This window comes from Tamandua tetradactyla, chromosome 20 (assembly GCF_023851605.1).
Source record: "Tamandua tetradactyla isolate mTamTet1 chromosome 20, mTamTet1.pri, whole genome shotgun sequence".
Lineage (NCBI taxonomy): Eukaryota > Metazoa > Chordata > Mammalia > Pilosa > Myrmecophagidae > Tamandua > Tamandua tetradactyla.
The window spans coordinates 43,117,944-43,131,551 of NC_135346.1; the positions used below are offsets into that span (position 1 = coordinate 43,117,944).

At 34.7% G+C, this 13,608-nt stretch overlaps 2 pseudogenes; both read left to right on the plus strand.

Moving 5' to 3' along the window:
* The first annotated feature begins 1,326 nt into the window (after window positions 1-1,326).
* Window positions 1,327-3,295, plus strand: LOC143664332 (microcephalin pseudogene; annotated as a pseudogene).
* Window positions 3,296-3,370: 75 nt separating this feature from the next.
* On the plus strand, window positions 3,371-10,686 carry LOC143664333 (AP-4 complex subunit sigma-1 pseudogene; annotated as a pseudogene).
* The last annotated feature ends 2,922 nt before the right edge of the window (window positions 10,687-13,608 follow it).

Below are 13,608 nucleotides of genomic sequence, written 5' to 3' on the forward strand. Positions count from 1 at the left end.
AGATGCAAGTGTGTGTCACACAGAATTAAAAGCAAAGTTGTATGCCATTCAGAACTTTTTAGAATTTAAATAAGAACCCATGTGATAAAACTCACAATGAAATATACCCACTGTAGAAACTTTTATCTAGGGAATGAATCAAGCTAATGACAAGAAGCACATCAAAACCCCATAGGCAAATGCCCCAGCTCTTACAAAGAACTGAGGGGAAAGACAGAATTATGTTACATCCTAAAAGAGACCGAAAGTAGGCAGCTCAGTAAGCATCTTTCAGAGCTATACCTGATGGAGAAATGAAAGTGCTGTGGGTGTGGTCTTTTGTTTTAGTTTCTTCTTAGTAGCACACTAACCAGAACAATCCACTTCTAGTAAGAATATCAGGAAGAATCTGCTGTATTGGTGATGTTTTTCAGTAGCACTTCATAATAGAAAATAAGAGGGTTGCATACAACCAGTAGCTAGCTGGGTAGGAAGGGAACAAACCTGGAGCTGAACATCAGGGAGAGGTACATACGGCAGCAAATTTGAAAAAGAAACTTCTCTACAGCACTGTCTTGTGGCTCCTAAAGCTTAGTTCTCTTGTAATGAGAATGAACTTACTTTGTTTGTTTTTGCTTGGGATCAAGTTTCAGCAATGGCTGTTGATGACTTTAGCTTTTGGAGGAGTTCCTTCAGGTCTGTATTTTTTTGTGAGCATTTTTAACACATACCCTCTTCATTGGCTCCTTCCCAACAGCATATGTTAAACTCATCTGATCTTAGGCTACAGAGCCAGCATCCTTACAATCCAGCTTCTTGGGAGAGTTGGTTCTAATTGCTCTTATCACTTTCTTCATCATTTGTCTTCATTTCCATTAACCTATTCAATCACTCCTGAATATGTGAAAAACATATATCCCATTTTCCTCTGAAAATATCCTCACCAAGATCATGGAACACTTGCAACAAACATCTAAGGATGCCTGGATTTTAGACTTCATCATAGTAGAGCTCTCTACATTTCAAAATGCTAACCTCTTCTTCTTTCCTCTTGTTCTCTAGCTTTCTTTTTTCTAACTTCTATACAACCAGCATTCTGTGTTTTCTTCACTACTTTATCTCAGTATTTATTTGGAATAATTTCCCACCTCCCATGGCTTCATTTACTATAGTTGTATATGCTAAGATCTTTTACGGTAATTCCCAACTACACTTCTCCAGCCAAGAAGTCACTCCTACTCGGGAGCCCCAGAAAGTTTCATCCTGAAAGATGTAGTAGCATATGTTGAAGTGTGGTCATCCAATGGAACAGAAAATTATTCAAAGACATTTACAAAACAACTTACAGATATGGGGGTAAAGGTTTCAAAAACTTTTAACAAGCAAGTAACTCATGTTGTATTCAAAGATGGATACCAAAGCACTTGGGACAAAAGCACAGAAGAAGAAAGGGGTAAAGCTTGTTTCAGTGCTCTGGGTTGAAAAATGCAGGACAGCTGGAGTACATGCCAATGAATCATTATTCCCTGCAGCTAATACGAATGAACAATTACCACACCTAATTAAAAAAAAACGTAAGTGTATGCAGCCCAAAGATTTTATTTCCAAAACACCAGAAAATGATAAAAGACTTCAAAAGAAATTTGAGAAAATGACTAGAGAGCTACAAAAGCAAAAAACAATGCTAGATAATGATATTCCTGTTCTCGTATTTGAATCTAATGGTTCCTTAATCTATAGTCCTATAAATAAAATTAGTAATAGTCATCACAGTGCAATGGAGAAGAGATTACAGGAGATGCAGGACAAAAGGGAAAATCTTTCCCCTACATCTTCTCAAATGATTGAGAAAGTTCATGATAATCCAGCTGATTCTCTGTATGAAGCACCTTTGAATGTTTCACATGACACATGTAGTTCAGATGAATCCTTTGCGGGTGTTTTACATTCATCTTTTGATGATCTTTGTGCAAACTCAGGATATAGAAATCAGGAATTGAAATTGGGAGGATTCATTAAAGAAATTAACAATATTTGTATTTCTTCACCTTCATTGAAAATAAATAGTATTCATTCATCAGGAGCTTGCAATTACCTCAATGAGCCTACTCCTCAGAAATCTATGAGTAATCTTTCAGAGGAAAAAGATACTATAAGTGAGGTGGTCATCCCTAACCAAAAGCAGTCTGAAGGGACATCTAAGGAGATATTTGATGAGAAATATAGTTCATCTTCTACTTTATCTACAACAGAAGACCACTCTTTGCTAAATTCAATTCCAAAAAGTTCTTCAGCAAAAAGAAAAAGAATGTCGGAGTGTTTATATTTGTCTTCAAAAGAAAAGTTACCCAAAAAAAAGTACGGTATGAAGTCTACCATGCCAAAATTGAAACTTTTTAAGTTGGCTAACAGCCCACAGTTTATGACCAAGCCTGTTACAGAGACTCTTCATTGTGGGGAGTCCTCATATGATGATTATTTTTCACCTGATAATCTTAAGGAAAGAAATCTTTCTGAATGTCAGTCATCCTCAAGCCCTGTTCAGTTCAATTACAGAAGAAATCTTTCTAAGAGTGAGAGAATAAGTGTATTAGAAATGTCTGATTTTTCCAGTATTGGTAAAAAATGCAGATCAGCTAATATTACTGATTTTACAGCAAAAACTAGTCCTAGTCTTGAGAAACCTACAGATTATGAAGGAAATACAACTTTGAGTTATATGACATCTACAGAAATAACTGCAGCTGAAGAAACTCCAGTATATTGTAGACAAGCTAATTTTCAGAAAAGAAAAGACACATACCTAGGTGGATATAACTTTTCTTGTATCATCGATGAACTTGTTCATCAGAAAGAATGCCTAGGGAAAGAACATCATGGTACCCTAACTCCTTTGAAAGGAAGCACTCGAGAAAATAAAGAATTGATTGAAGTTAAAAGCATGCAGAAAGAAGATAACACGTCTGAAGATGGAATACAAAATGATAATAAGCTAAATTTTGTAGATTATAATGAGGGAAAACCCAGAGAAGAAAGGCAAAACGTACCTAAAAGATGTAGTGAAAGTGTTAAAACTGGACGAGCAAGCCATGATGTTTTAGATAGCTATGAATGCTTTAAGGAAATAGTCAAACCTCATGAGGAATTACGGAAAAGAGGAAAAGTCAAAAAGCCAACAAGAACATTAGTCATGACAAGCATGCCATCTGAAAAGCAGAATGTCATCATGCAAGTTGTGAATAAATTGAAAGGCTTTTCATTTTCCTGGAACGTGTGTAAAACTACTACTGATATGGTCACAGCGAAGCCTCTTTGAACACTGAATGTGCTGCTGGGAATTGCACGTGGTTGCTGGATTCTTTCTTATGAATGGGTACTATGGTCTTTGGAAATGGGTCACTGGATTTCTGAAGAGCCGTTTGAACTTTCTACCTACTTTCCTGCAGCTCCAGATATTGACATGAAAACAGGATCTCTGTATCCAATGAGTTCATCTGATTTCCCACCAGAAATTCCAGGCTTTGTGACATCAATGTGTATTGCTCTGAATGTTGTTTGAAGAGCAGGCATCTGGAAATGATGAAACCCTGAACAACAAAGCTTTTGTTTTCAGGAAGACAAGTTGGTGGGGAAGAGAGAGGAAACTAAAATTCTTTGAGTACCTACTATGTGCCAGGCATTTTCATCTTTCGTCTCATAATGTTTTACTAAGCTCTGCAATAAGAACAAATAAATACCCTGTCTGTCAAAAAAAAAAAAAAAAAAAAAAGAAGTCACTGCTACTCAAGGGTTGTACACTAAAAATATTGACCTTTATAAATTTCCAAACTAGACTCCAATTCCTAAACTGATTCCTCTGATTCATTTGGATCTCAGAGAATGGCTGCTCTATCTGTCAAGTTTCCGAAGCTGGGAATCTTGCAGTCATTCTTGATCATTGCCCTTCTCGCACCCTTCTCAACCAATCAGTTGTCTTTTCTTTTATTTTCCTTTTCAAACATCTTTACTGTGATGTAATTCACATGCCATAAAATTAATCATTTTGAAGTGTGAAATTCTGTTATTTTTAAAATAAATTTAAAGAATTGTTCTAACATTAGCACAATGTGATTTTAGCTCATTTTCATCACCCTTAAAGAAAGTTCATGTCTATTAATAGTTACTCCCAATACCCCCAGTCTGCCACAACCAGGAAACAGCTAATTTAATCTCTATGAATTTGTCTGTAATGGACATTTCATATAAATGGAGGCATACAATATATGCTTTCTTCTTAAGTCAGTTTTTTTTTTTAGTTTTTATCTTTCTAAGAATTTATCTATTTCATCCAATTACCTAATTAGTTGGAATATAGTTGTTGCAGAATTTCTTTACGATCCTTTTTTAAAAATTTTTGTTAGTTTGTTAATGATGTCTGCTGTTTCATACCTGATTTTAGCTATTTGAGTCTCTTCCCCTCACCCCTCTCTTCTTTTTTCTTGGTCAATCTTAGTTAGAGATTTGTTAATCTGATTATCTTTTTAAAGAACCAACATTTTGCTTATTTGATTTTTCTCTATTGGTATTCTAATTTCTTATATTTTAAAATTCTTATATTTATTCTGTTTTTCCCTCTGTTTTTTAAGGCACTTTTTTCTTATTTTTCTAGTTATTTAAGATGGATGGCTAAGTTATTGATATGAGATAAAACTTCCTTTTTAAAATAGGTGTTTTAGAGCTATAAATTTCCCTCTGAGCACTGCTTTGACTTCATCCCACACATTTTGGTAAACTGTATTATTGTTTTATCCAACTTAAAATGTTTTAGAATTTCCTCTGTGCTTTTTTATTTAAACTAATGGCTATTTAAGAGTGTGTTAATTTTCAAATGTATTTTTCATATATTTGTGATTTTCCCAAATTTCCTAGTTATTGATTTCTAATTTAGTTTCATTGTCATAGACAATGTCTATGACTTCAATTCTTTTAAGTTTCTTGCAGCTTTTTTTTTCTTGCAGCTTGTTTTATTGCTTAACATTGGTCCATTATGGAGAAAGATCCATGAGCACTTTAGAAAAATGTGCATGCTGCTATTGATTAGTGAAATGTTCTGTGAATATCTTTTAATTATGATTTGTTAATTTTATTTTTCAAATGTTCCTTGTTGATCTTTTGCTTCATCATTGTATCAGTTATGGAAAGTTTGATATTGAAGTTTCCAATTATTGATGTTGAATATTCCATTTCTCCCCTCAGTGTTTACTACACATATTTAGGTGCATATACATTAATGAGTGTGATATATTCTGACTCATTGACACTTTCATGATATACAATATTCTTCTGTCTCTGGGAAATTTTTTTAAGTCTATTTTATCTACTATTAGTATAACCATTCTGAATCTCTGTGGGTTATTTTTTGTATGGGATTTTTTTCCACTTTTTTATTTGTAGCTATTTGTTTCCCTGAATCTAAAATATCTCTCTTATAGATAGAATACAGTTAAGGTCATATTGTTCTGCCATTTTGCCATTGTTTTCTTTTTGATTAGATGGCTTATTCATTTACTTTAAAAATAATTGCCAGCAATATATGATTTAGTCTGCCATTTTGCTGTTTTTTATTTTTGTTTGAGTGTTCTTATATTTTTGCATTGCTACATTCTCTTATGCTGAATAGAGATTTTCTTGTGTAACATGTTAATACCCTTGCTCTTTTATTAGTTTTTTAGTTGTTTTCTTAATAGGTGCACTTGAAATTATAATTAACATCTTACTTTAAAACAATCTATTTTATATTAGTACTAACTTAATTTAAGTAGTATACAGAACATTTGCCCAAATATATCTCCATCTCCACCCCATTCCTTGTTCATCATACAAATTACATCTTCACACATTGAGTCTATAAACACATTTAATAAATATTGCTTTATTCAGTTGTCCTTTAAATCATCAAGAAGTAAAGAGTTACAAAAATATATTTATACTGTCTGTCATATTTATCTATGTAATTACTTTTACTAAGTGCTTTTTGTTTCTTTTCAAAGATCAAGATAACTGTTTAGTTTTTTTGTTTGTTTGTTTGTTTTTTCACTTCACTCTGAAGGACTCCTGTGGTAGATTGAATTCTGTACCCCAAAAAACACATGTTGATAATTTTAATCTGTACCCCAGGACATATGAACCGATATATGAATAAGGTCATTTGAAATGTTAGCTTTAGTTGATATGTGGCCAACTAAATCAAGGGTCTTAATCCATAGTCTTGTTGGCCTTGTAAAGAGAAGAAACTGAAGACAGGAGTTAGAGAAGGCCCCACAGGAACCAGAAGCTGGAAGTTGGCAGAAGTCACAAACCAGCAGAAACCATAAGACCTGACACAAAGAGATAAACAGCATCACCATGTGATGGGAGAGAGAGGACAAGCCAAGAGACATCAAGGCTTGTTGGCAGCCAGCACCAAAACACTGCACCTCTGGGAGGAAGTACGCTTTGGCAGTATCTCTGTTATAGACGTCTATCCTCAAAACTATGAGCCAATAAACACTTGCAACTTAAAGCAACCCATTGTGTGGGATTTGTCACAGCAGCCTGGCAAACTAACACAACTTCCTTTAGAATTTATTATATAATAGACTAACTACAAATTCTTTCAGATTTTGTCCATGAATGTCTTAATATATCATCATTTTATAGGATAATTTTGTTGGATATTGACTTCTAGGTTGACAATTTGTTTTTATTTTCCAGCATTTTAAATATGCCATCCTATTGCCTTTCTTTTCTCCATGGTTTCCAATGAAAAGTTAGCTATTAATGTTATCATGGATCTCTTGTTTGTGATGATTTATTTTCCTCTGGTTGCTTTCAAGATTCTCTTTTTGTCATTGTATTTGATCATGATATGCCTAGGTGTGGGTCTCTTTGAGCTTCATATATATTTCATCAAATTTGGGAACTTTTAGCCATTATCTTTTCAAATAGTCTTTCTGACATTTTCTTTCCTCTCCTTTCAGATCTCCTATTGTGCATTTGTTGGTATGTTTGATGCTGTCCCAGAGATCTATGGAGACTTCATTCTTTTTTCATCTCTGAATCTCAGACTGGATAATCTCAATTGGTCTATCTTCATTTTCTCTGATTTTTTCTTCTGTCAGCTGTATTATTCTGACTTGTAACTTCAGTGAAATTTTTATTTCAGTTATTGAACTTTTCAACTATGGTATTTCTATTTACTTCTTTTAAATGATTTCTATCTCATTATCATTATTCTCTACTTAGTATAAAATTGTCCTCATTCTTTCCATTTGTTTTTCAGACATGACTTCCTTCAGCTCTTTGAATATATCTGTAGCAGTTGGTTTAAAGTTTTCTTCCCTAGTAAATCCAACTATCTGATGCCGCAGGAAGTTTCTACTGATTACATGATTTCCTGTATATAGGTCATACTTTCCTGTTTATTTGTATGTCTTTTCCTGAAGCTAGGGATTTTTCCAATGAAAGAGGTCCACTAATAATGAATTGCAACTGAGAGCTATCCTGGGACCTGTAAGGCTGGTAAAACAGATTTTTCCAAAATTTCCAAACCTGGTCTCCTTGTTTGGTGACTGCAAGGCTGCTAATTTGCACCACTACTGTAAGGTTGCTTCCTTTAAAGGCCACCACAGACTGAGGAGAGAGGGATGGGAATATGAGAAGTTAAAACTCCACAATGCTACCTATTCTTACCAAGATTCAACATTATTTATTCCCTTACAAACACTCTTTAATGTTTCAAGCATTTTATAATTTCTAGAGTTTGTGAAAAAAAATAAATTTTGACAAATTTTCCTGTATTTTCTTTGTTTTCTTTTGGTGAAGCTGATATACAGAGGTCCTCACTCCATCATTCTGGAAGTGCTACCTTTTTCACTTGTACTTTTCAATGGTGCTCAAAAATATAATTCTTCTATCTGCTAATTTTTCACCATCTCCACTCCCTTTGAGCTTCAAGCAGAAATTACTTCTGAACAGCATTGTTGTGATAGCAATCTATCTGGGTTCCCTGCCACCAGCATGACGCATCTTCAGCCACTTTGTACAATTCTTCTAAAATGTGAACCCGTAATTTTGACTCATTGGCTGTCATTTATAAACACCCAGAAAGACTATTTTCAAGTCCATTTACCATTTGTTTTTCCTCATTTGCTAGCTTGCTTACATCATTTCTTTTTTGCATTCTAAAAGTCATACATATTTATTTTTAAAAATATATAAAGATTATCAAAAGGAAGAATACAAAATTAGCTGTCATACCACCAGTTAGTCCAGGATAATTCACTTTTAATATTTTGGTGTCTATTTTTTCCAGTAAATCCAAGTTTTCACATTTCCTTGCTACCCATATTAATTTGGCCACAAGGACATGCTGATCATGAGGTAATAATTTTGATCCTATCATTCATGTTTTATGTTTTGTATTGTTGTTGCTTTGACAATAGTATGCCCATTTCAAATAGACAATTCAAAGTTATCAGTAATAAAAACAATATCTTCATGATAATATGTAACCATCTTAGAATTAAAGTTCAATACTAGACTATCAAAGAGAAGTTGTTCACTTTTTAAATAAATTAAGTAGAAAACAAATATGAACCAAAAATCCTTTTACAACTAATAAGCCATAGCACTAGTTACGAACATCAATCTAAAATAAAATAGACAAAAGCTAAGACTGCAGGCAGTATAATTTGAGGTAAATTAGACAATTAATGTTGTATAATTTAAAATACAATCAATGACACAGTTAAAAATTGACTTGGTAGAAATAATTGACAGACGCTAAAACCTACAGTTTATAAACCAACTTGGTGACTTTATTATTGCTAAAATTGACAGAACAATCAATGTTTATTGACAGAATTTGTATCTGAAAAGTTATTTTTCTGTGATTTTGTTTTCTCTGAGGCTATTCTTATTAACAATTTCATTTTAGATTTGGTAATACAATAGCCTCAGCAGGAAATAAATCCACCCCAGAAACCTAGTTTTCAGTAAAATTTTAAATGAATAAAAACCTAGTAAGTCATTCTTTCATTATAAAATGCATGCAGGAAAAATGATTCCTGGTGACAATATTTCTTGACTGTCGTATTCATAATTTTGATCAAATGATTCCCTCTGCTTAACTGAGTTAATTTCAGAAAAAAAATGCTTTTTTGATTTAAAAATCCACCAGAAATCCATGAAACTGTGCAACACAGTGAACCCTAAATTGAGCCAGGGACTATTGTTAAGTACAATTGCAGAAATGTCCTTTCATCAGTTGTAACAAATGTAATCCACCAATACAGGGTGTTAATAACAGGGTGGTATATGGAAATCCTCAATTTATGCATGAATGTTTTGTAAGACCACAACTTCCCTAATTAAACAAATCATCAATGTCGATATGATGTGGATAAAATATTTCCTAATAAACTGGGAGTTAAAAGGTGCTGGGTCAAAGAGTATGAGAAAATGACAGTCAAAATTTTTTATACCATCTGGTTCTCACATCACATGGAAAGAATCATGCTGTACATTTCATTTGGTCTCCAGTTTTCTTTAATTGAGAATACAAATAGTCAAAATAATCCAATATAATTCCATATTTAATATATGTTAACGCTGAATTATTTATTATAGACTGAGAGACTTTTATTTACAATATTGTTATATTGTGGCTCTCCATAATGTAAGAATCTTGAATGGCTTAAAAAAGAAATCATGGCAAATACCATTGAAGCCTTGTGTACTCTGCTCTGATTACATTGTCATAGCATGCCTTAAGTCAAAGCTCCATCATACTCCTGATACATCTCTTTTATTTATATCCCTTCAAGGTTCTGGGCAGATCTGAGCTCAAATTCGAGTGGGTCTACCAGTTTCTAGTGACAGGATCTTATGTAAGTTAATTAATCCTTATAAGTCAAAGGCTAATGTATAATCTTGGACTATTATTAGCAAACTCTTAGTTGTGAGGATTAATTGATAAAACTACTTAGTACACTTTCATACATGGTATATGTGAATTAAATGTTGAGAGTTAAATTCATTATTCATTATCTCTATAAAATTAAGATTAATTCTAAAATCCACCCAGTGCCCTCCTTCTGCAGTGACTTTCTACTAGGGACTTAATTGTAAAACAGCTGAGGGTGAGGAATGAAACAATTCAGTCTGCCAGGACTGCTGCCCACGGAACCGTACAGGTTCCATTTCCAGCCAACTTTGGCATAAATTTAAGCGATCTTTGGAAAAATTCTGGTCAGAAGAAAAAAGTCATAAAATCTTTCCTCATGGTGAATAAACAAGATCCAACCCGGCTTTCTAAACACTATGAACACATGGATATTAATATATGGACACAGAAGTCATAAAAATTGCCTCTCTTGATTCAACTTGAAAAATATTCTGTCAATGAATGCAAGAATTTTAAGCTGGTATATTGTCAGTATGCAGATCTCTTCGTTGTGCTTGGAATTAACAACACAGAACTAAATGGCTAATTCTGAATTCATCTGTAACTTTGAGGAAGTTTTAGATGAGTACTTCAGCCAAGTGAGTGAATTAAATACAATGTTTAATTTGAAAAAAGTACATTTCGTTTTGGATAAGACGGTGTTAAATGGCTACATTGTAGAAACTAACTGGGTAAGAATTCTTGCCCCTCTATTAATTTTTGATAAGACATCAGAAAGCTGAATAATGGAAGGCCCGGGCAGACAACACTGATTTACAGGAAATACAAATGCTGTGGAATACCACTCGATTTCTGAAGCCCAAAAGAATCTCAAAGACCACGCATTGTGAAATGGGGTATCCTTCCAAAGACATTATAGCAAGGTGTTTTCCACATCTCCTAAATAGAAAACAAAATTGTATTTGAAAATATAATGTACAAGGGACATTTTATCTAAACTGAGAGATTTAAGTTTAGTTTCTAACATAGGCATTTTTTCACACTTTAAAATTTCAGGGAAAAAGACTTTTGGTCAGTACTTTCTTTCTTTCAACTATTATTTTTTATTGTGATCACATGTATGTAGCATATAATTTGCCATTTTGGTCATTTTTAAGTGTACAGTTCTGGGGCATTACTTTTGCAGTGTTGTGCTGCTATCAGCACCTTCCCTTTACTAGGTCTTTTTCATCACCCCAAACAGGAACTCTTTACCCACTGGGCAATAATTCCCCATTCCCTTTATCCCCAGTCCCTGGTAGCCTCTAATATGCTTTTGGCTCTATGAAGTTGCTTATTCTGGATATTTCATATGGATGAAATCATACAGCATTTGACCTTTTGGGTCTGACTTGTTTTACTTGGCACTGTATTTTAGGGGTTCATCCATGCTTTGGTATGTATGAAAACTTGTTTCCTTTTTATAGCTCTTAGATATGCCCCAGCTTGTTTGCCCAGATGAACAATTGTATTGTTTCCAACTTTTGGCTATTGTGAACGATGCTGCTGTAAATATTAGAGTACACATAAGTAAAAAACAACTCAAAAGTCATATTTCATAAAAGAAACTAAACTTTCCAAACAAATATTGAATAACTTGTACAATGTTAAAATAAATCTGTAATGTCTTACAATTTCTAACACAATTTATTCATAATTAAACTCCATTTAAAGTAGTGCAATGAGAATATTCTAAAAGAAAATGGTGATAAAAGAATACAATACATTTCAATATTGGCACTCTCCCTACACTGCTGTAAAACAATTAACAGGAAATTATTATACAGTTTGGTTCTGTGATCTAAATGTTGCATGGGGAATAGATAGCATTTTACCAAGATGTATGTGGAGGTATTAAATGTATTTCTGTTCATTTAGTTGTTTGTTTTCATAACCTTTCCATGGTAACAAAATCTAATTATACTTAGTTATGGATATATTTTATTCATAGTCATACTAAAGAATAAGCTTAATCGACTTCCGGAGAAGATGGCGCTTAGTAAGACGCGCGGGTCTTAGTTCCTCCTCCAGAAAAGCAACTAAAGAAACAGAAACAATACGAAACAGCTCTCGGAGCGACGACAGAGACCAAAAAGACAGCGTACCCCATTCTGGAATGGCTGAACGGGCAGGGAGAATCCGCTGCGGTGAGATACCCGAGGGGCGCGCGTTTTCCCGGCCGGGGCGGCTGGCGACTGGGGTCCCCTCCACGCACGTGGCTCCCTGGTCTGACTGGGAACGTTGGATAGCTGGGCCCTCCCACCACACTTGGCGTCTCAGGCCAGCTCGGCAATTTGGACTGGCACTCCCCCAAGCCGCGGTGGTTGGCGACCCCCCCTCCACGTGCAGTTTCCCGGGCCGACTGCGAGTTTCGTATTGGCAAGTTAAAGGTGCCACAGCATCTTTTACTGGTGGGCCCCACAGACAGACGAGCGCCACGAGCGCCACCTACTGGGCAGGAAAAGAAAAACAGAGCCCAGAGATTTCACAGAAAAACCTTTCAACCAGCCAGGTCCCACACCCAGGGAAATCTGATCAAATGCCCAGACACCAGCAGAAAATAATGGATCACGCTCGGAAAATTGAAGATATGGCCCAGTCAAAGGAACAAACCAATAGTTCAAATGAGATACAGGAGCTGAGACAACTAATGCTGAATATACAAACAGAAATGGAAAAACTCTTCAAAAACCAAATCAATAAATTGAGGGAGGACATGAAGAAGACATGGGCTGAACAAAAAGAAGAAATAGAAAATCTGAAAAAACAAATCACAGAACTTATGGGAGTGAAGGACAAAGAAGAAAAAATGGAAAAAACAATGGATACCTACAATAGTAGATCTAAAGAGACAGAAGCTACAATTAGTGAACTGGAGGATGGAACATCTGAATTCCAAAAAGAAACAGAAACTATAGGGAAAAGAATGGAAAAACTTGAGCAGGGGATCAGGGAACTGAATGACAATATGAAGCGCACAAATATACGTGTTGTGGGTGTCCCAGAAGGAGAAGAGAAGGGAAAAGGAGGAGAAAAAATAATGGAAGAAATTTTCACTGAAAATTTCCCAACTCTTATGAAAGACCTAAATTTACAGATCCAAGAAATGCAGCGCACCCCAAAGAGAATAGACCCAAATAGGCGTTCTCCAAGACACTTACTAGTTAGAATGTCAGAGGTCAAAGAGAAAGAGAGGATCTTGAAAGCAGCAAGAGAAAAACAATCTGTCACATACAAGGGAAACCCAATAAGACTATGTGTAGATTTCTCAGCAGAAACCATGGAAGCTAGAAGTGAGTGGGATGATATATTTAAATTACTAAAAGAGAAACACTGCCAACCAAGACTTCTATATCCAGCAAAATTGTCCTTCAAAAATGAAGGAGAAATTAAAACATTTATAGACAAAAAGTCACTGAGAGAATTTGTGACCAAGAGACCAGCTCTGCAAGAAATACTAAAGGGAGTGCTAGAGTCAGATACGAAAAGACAGAAGAGAGAGGTATGGAGTAAAATGTAGAAAGAAGGAAAATCAGATATGATATATATAATACAAAAGGCAAAATGGTAGAGGAAAATATTATCCAAACAGTAATAACACTAAAAGTTAATGGGCTGAATTTCCCAATCAAAAGACATAGAATGGCAGAATGGATTACGACCCA